This window comes from Lethenteron reissneri, chromosome 25 (genome assembly GCF_015708825.2).
Source record: "Lethenteron reissneri isolate LAM-NWPU_2019-01 chromosome 25, ASM1570882v1, whole genome shotgun sequence".
Taxonomy (NCBI): Eukaryota; Metazoa; Chordata; class Hyperoartia; order Petromyzontiformes; family Petromyzontidae; genus Lethenteron; species Lethenteron reissneri.
In genome coordinates this window covers 17,426,181-17,432,493 of record NC_083803.1, presented here as the reverse complement: position 1 = coordinate 17,432,493, position 6,313 = coordinate 17,426,181, and positions in this window count along the sequence as shown.

The following is a 6,313-nucleotide window of genomic DNA, read 5'->3' as shown; positions in this document are numbered from 1 at the left end:
TGTAATTACAGCCATTGTGTCGTGTAGGTAATGGTGGTGATTTAACCATACTTCACCACACCGGTCAGTGCAGGTGGGTGAGGGGGTGTAGACCAGGATGGATTAAGACATCAAATACCACCCACGGATGTTAGCCGTGACCGGGAATTGAACTCGGCTTCTTTGCGCAACGTGCGAGCAATTTCGCCACGGCTCCCTGTAGGAATAAGAATCGTGCACAAGTTTCTTTAAATCTGTCGACTACGTTGTACCACAAAATGTCAGCCTTGTTTTTTTGTGACGCCCTGCGCGGCCGCCCGCCCGCCACCCACTCAACCGCAAGGGAGCCCCTCGCTGCCCTATGAGCTGCAGCATCATCAGCAGCATCAGCAGCAGCATGGGGGAAGCCGCTCGGCGTGGCAGGGCCCTCGTGCACGGGGAAATTCCCCGCCGCTTGCCACGGAGCCGTGCGGGCGGCGTGCTTTGCCAGGCGACTGAAAGTGAAAGGTCGCACTCGTCTTTATGACGATTGCTTTTAAAGTAAAACTGTCGGGAAGGGTTGCGTGTTTCTGGTATCACTTCTGGTTTTCCGTGTCTCTGTCGTAATTGCCTGGCGGCTCTGGCACGCGCCCCGCCGTGCCAACAACACCGCTCGCCTCGAGCGCGTTGTCGCGACATCGTCATGCCGGGAGACGGGCAGCAGCGATGGGTGCGGAATCAAACAAACAGCTGTCGCATCGCAGCAGAGATGTCATGCCACACCGATGCATTTCAAATACTATCATTACCGTTATCTTCACGCTCTTTGGTCATTTTCAAATGTTGCCCTCTGATGATTATTACAACGATGCAGTTTCACGCTCGGTGGCATTAAAATTGCCGTTCATCACAACCCGATGCCCTTTAAAGTGTAACCTTGCATCATCGGTTGAGTTCAACGTATCCTGAACGTGAGCGCGCTCTCTGTGTGTGTGTCACACTACGGCATTCGTCTCACTATATCAACATTGGCAACGGTGTTTCTCAACGAGCACATCACATGTGGAGTTCACGTGTTCTCCCTGCACCCTCATCAAAGCCCAGCACCAAACAGCTTGCCTCCCAAGTGGAGGTAGGCGGCTTCTAGCAGCCCCGGCTCCGTCTCCTCCCTCCCGTGTCTCCCTGCCCTGACCCCGCCGTGCCGCCAGCAATGTCCTCGTCAGACTGAACACTTGGGCTGAGGCGTCAGGGTCTCTCCCCAGCGCGAACACGTCCAGCAAGCGCCGCCATACCCAGAGTCGCGCGTGCCACGTCGGTGTCGTGTTCGCTACGCGTCAAACGAAAGTCAACTGCGCACTACAATAATGGGTTGTGACCACTGTAGCAGGGTTGTTAACACAACACCTCCACATTAACTTGTGTTAAGTGGAGATGCTAGAATTGATAATCCCATTATGTAGACAACGCTGTACTTTATTGGAATAGAATCAGATGACAGAACTACAGCATTTTGATGCAGAATTCTAAGTCAGTCCGCTATAAGTGGACTTATTATAAAGAGCGATGGAAAGCCATGAGCAGACGTAACGACAGATAACAAATATCAAATACGTATGAGGAAATGGCCACACTGTTTACAGCAGGGCAGAAACGGAGAGGTCGAGCACAGATGTCTGACACTGAAATTAATTTTAAAAAGGCTTCGATCCAAATTTAAACAGAGGGGAAATGCCTGCGCTGTCACAGAGAGAGATAATCTGTGAGCGTGTCGATGCCTCGTCCCGTCGTGACGATAGGACCTCCGCCTGAGAGTCGAGTGAAAGCAAAAGGGTGCTGGGCACGTTGGGTGCTAACATCGCCTTTCGAGGCGATGACACATTTTACTCTGCGGTATTTCCATGGCCGCAACGCTTGTGATGACATGGTGAGGCTGAGTGATGCGAACGAGCGAGAGAGCCGCATGCGACAAGAGGTGTCAGGGCCAGGGAGTTCCCCTGCTCGCTCCCCCCCCTCTCTGTGTGTGAGAGAGTGAAGCGGCGATTGCCGCTCTCACAACAAAGACACAAAGATGCCCCCCGTAGTAGAGATGGAACAGACTGTCGGGGCAAGCGCTGTTCGCGAGCAGCGCCTATGAAGGCCGATATGGCACACGAGGGGGTGGGTGGCCAGCACCACGCCCGGCCGCCTTTGTCTCCCCGGTGGCGATTTTTACACATCCTACCAGGTACTCATTTGTGGCTGAGTCGACCTAGAGGATGCCCAGCATCGATTCAGATAATCGTCGCTGGTTTCGGCCGTGAGCGGGAATCGAATTCGGGTCGCCGGTTTCGCAGCGCGCTCACTGTTGCAACTCCCACCCCCCACTGCCTTTCTCACACGCATGCCTCTCTCACACACGCATGCCTCTCTCACACACGCATGCCTCTCTCACACACGCATGCCTCTCTCACACACGCATGCCTCTCTCACACACGCATGTCTCTCTCACACACATGCCTCTCTCATACACGCATGCCTCTCTCACACACGCATGCCTCTCTCACAAACACATGCCTCTCTCACACACGCATGCCTCTCTCACACACTGCCTCTCTCACACACGCATGCCTCTCTCACAAACGCATGCATGCTCATACGCACGCGTACAACCAAAATAAGGGCGTCGGGTCGGTCGCTGCTAATGCGAAAGTAATTTTTCAAAGAATCTTTTTTAAAAACCCTGCTATTTGCACCCCTTTGTCAATCCCCTGCTGGCTGAAGGCTTTCCCCCACGCCCTGTCCTTCACGTGTAACGATAATATCAACAGGCTGGCAATACCATATCGACACCCTTCTTGTCCCTCCACACGTCACATCAGAGTTTCTTTGACGCATCCCATCGGCCATACGGATATCTGCGAGTGCGCTATTTCATCAACATCGGTTCAACTCTGCACACCCAAAAAGAAGGGCCGTGTACCTGACGGGATGTGTAAAACGTGCGCTTGCTTTTTGGCGTGGAAGGACAGGTTCGTTGGACCACAACTGCTCACCGCGCTGAGGGTTTCTGAAGGGAATGGGCCCAGAAGCAAAGGTCAACTTTACAAAATCAATAATAGGAACATAATAATCTGCAGGATGAAGTTATTTCTGCACCATGTCCGTTTTGATGGTAGTTTAACCGTACTGCAGCACGCTGGTCGTTGCGGGTCGAGACAGGCGCAGAACCGACTTCGCTTTATAGCACTCAAGGTTCCAGGTTCACGGGGCACTGAATTGCAGTTGGGAAGCGCGGCCGTGAGCGACCAAAAGTAGTTGGACCTGCTTCCACGCTTCAATACTGCCTCTCAGAATGCTGGCGTTGTGGATATGGAAAGAAATTGAATGACATCTTTAACCTGTGTGTATGTTCCCTAATCCACGTGTTCCTCGTGGCACGTGTTACCCGTGCTAAACCCTCAGGCTGGCTGTGCGGCGAGTGCAACAGTGTACCGCTCCTGGCGGGCCCACACACAGACACTAACAGAGTAACTCCCGTAGGTGCAGTCAATGTATTAGGGGAAACCCTGTGAGCCATGCGGCTCTTGACTCGGGTGCAACCGCAACAAAACAAAAACATGAACAAGAAACATCTTAAAGTGACTACACGCAACAGAAAAATCCTGGAAAAAAACAGAAGTCTTCCAGAAAAAATACCGTATTTCAACGCTGTGTGCAAAAATCCCAGTGGGATGCAAGTCAAACAATAACAACCATAAGACAATTTAGATTAAAGTTATCAGGCTAACTCTGTCGTCAGCCTGACGTGACTTCTGCGTGAAGTGTTCAAGAGGAGAATTCGCTCGGAGCATCCATATACCTAAATGTCGATGCAGAATGTGTCGCGAAATATAAAAGGTCACTTTTCCCCACTTGCATAATCTTTTCTGCGATTTGTCAATTTCGCCTAAAATATTCTCAAAATTGCTGGAGAAAGGATGATAAGTTACATTAAAATACCCAGCAACATCGGATGTACGCAGCAATGGCCAAAGTCAAGAGCTGACAATGTTTGGATGGCATCCTGATCTGGCTGGCATAGGGTTTTTTGATTCTCTACACCAGATATGGCCAGCGGAGAGGGTGAAGCTTCATCAGCTGTACGCCTTCAGAAACGGTGAGTGCGATTGGTTTTCTGGAAACCCCACAGTGTTCAGTGAAACCCAGATTTCCCAAAAAGAGTTCACTCAGACGAGCTGCAGTCAACACAGTTGAACGAGCGAGGGTTTACTGACACGGGTTTAGTCGTTGGGCTGAGCGCAAAGTGCCGAATTATTGAAGTAAAAAGCCAGGTTATTTGCTTTGCGGTAATCTGGGTCACGAATGCCCGAGCAGTGGAAAACCCCGAATCCGATGAGGTGGTTAACCCCGTGCTCACTTCAAGGCAATCGCTGTAATGTTTCTCTTGATGTGTGTGCAACTTAACGCCGGTAAAACCTCACTCCTGTAGTGCTCATCAACCCACGATTTGAAATGTCCACGCATGTTGTTTCAATACAAAGTAGACGGGTCACATACGCCGAGTGAGATGGCACTTCGGACTTCCTGGCTTTGAATTCTGGTTTCAGTCAGGCGTGAGTAAACCGGATTCTTAAGTCGAGTGAGATGATGATAATGCTGCTAATCTCATCCCAGTAACCGATGTGTGGACTAAGTTATACGATTGTTCCCTTGAAACTCCTAATTCATGCAAATACTCGATAAACATGATAACAACAGCATCTGCATCGCCAGTAACACGAGTATTTTTTTAATGACTGCTGTGTGTTGCCGTGTTTTGCCGAGGACCTTAACAAATGTGTCGAGAATGTTACTGTGCCCAGAATAATAAATATGGCATGATAATAAAATAAGAAGAATAAATAGTGTTCCCAGGATCTTAACGCAAGTGTACCAGAGGCCCAACAAACGTTCCGTCAACAAGCGATTTAACTGTGTTCACCACGTGCAGCCTCGCTCCACAAAATATCCTCCTAATTGTGTTCTCCAAGTAGTCTCATCCAGGTGTTTACAATACCGTGGCAGGTACAATCTTATGCAAATGATCAATGCAAATGAATTGGTATCCAACCAGCGGTTGCGTTTCCCTTATCAAACCGACCTCACATGGGCAACTTGGGAAAGTATATCATCAAGTCGTAATTTCGGTCTGCCCCCGGGTTCCAGCAATACAGCGGTGAGGTTTTCTGGAATTAAAATGCTTTCTTCAGCTGTAGAGGTGAAACAATTTACAGACTCTGTCCCAAAGCCCGCCCGGCCCCCTACTGTGATTCAATTTCACATCGTGATTGTGGGTCACGATTCAACTCAAGTGTTTATTATTTATTAACATTGCGGTTAATGTTAAACGTGACTTCAGAATGTCACGTGAACCTATTACGCTCTAAATACATGTCATTTGTGAGGTATGGACTATCCACTGCGATGCCACAAACCTTCTTGCTCCTGCACGTGACCTGGTCTCATTCTTTGGTCGTCATTACTTCACCGCTCCGACTGGACATCAGGTGAAAAAGAGCTTCATAGCTCATCGGATTTCTCCAGGAAAGATAAAGATTCTAATTCTAAGCAGCCAGCATTCCTTCTCGAGATATCATCTACCGAAGCCCACTTTTCTTAAGTCATTATGATCTTCCCAATGTGCGTTTGTTCCCTAATCCACGTGTTCCTCTTTTGTATCGCTCGGTGTCATTTCAAACGTGCACCTCTCTGTGCATCTTTGCGCATTTGTTTGGATGCACTGCTCCATCGCCTTTGTCCGCGTCTAGGTTTCAATTTCAAATATCGAATGTGGAAGTGTGAAATTATTTTATCTGAGTTTCTTGGGCCACATTACAACGATTGTCATCAGCAAAACTGTTTTGGCTGATAATTTCTCAAGGAATGCCTTTTATACATCTACAACTTAATCTTTCCGAGAACTATTTTCGAACACCAACAACCTTGGTAACAGTGTATCTCTTTGTCCTATTAATCTTAGGAAATATATAGCTATCCTCCGTGCCATATCATCGCAGTGATCCCTTCTTTCAACACGGGTTGGATGGCCGTTTTAATTTAATTGTATCTCTCCATTTACGTGTCTTTGGATCGAGAGTTTGGATGACAGCTTCATTTTCCATCGAATCAAACGCCCGTTTAGAATTGATAATAGCTACGGAGCTCTGGTCTTTGCCACTCTATTGCATCGGATCCTATTGACGAGCTCTGCAATGCGAATTAACTGCAGGGGTCGCAGTACTCTATATATTGTCTGAAGACATCGGTCCGTGAACAGAGACTCCTCCTGCACGTTCGTTAAAGTCGTACATTCCAAAAGGCGTTCACTCACAACACG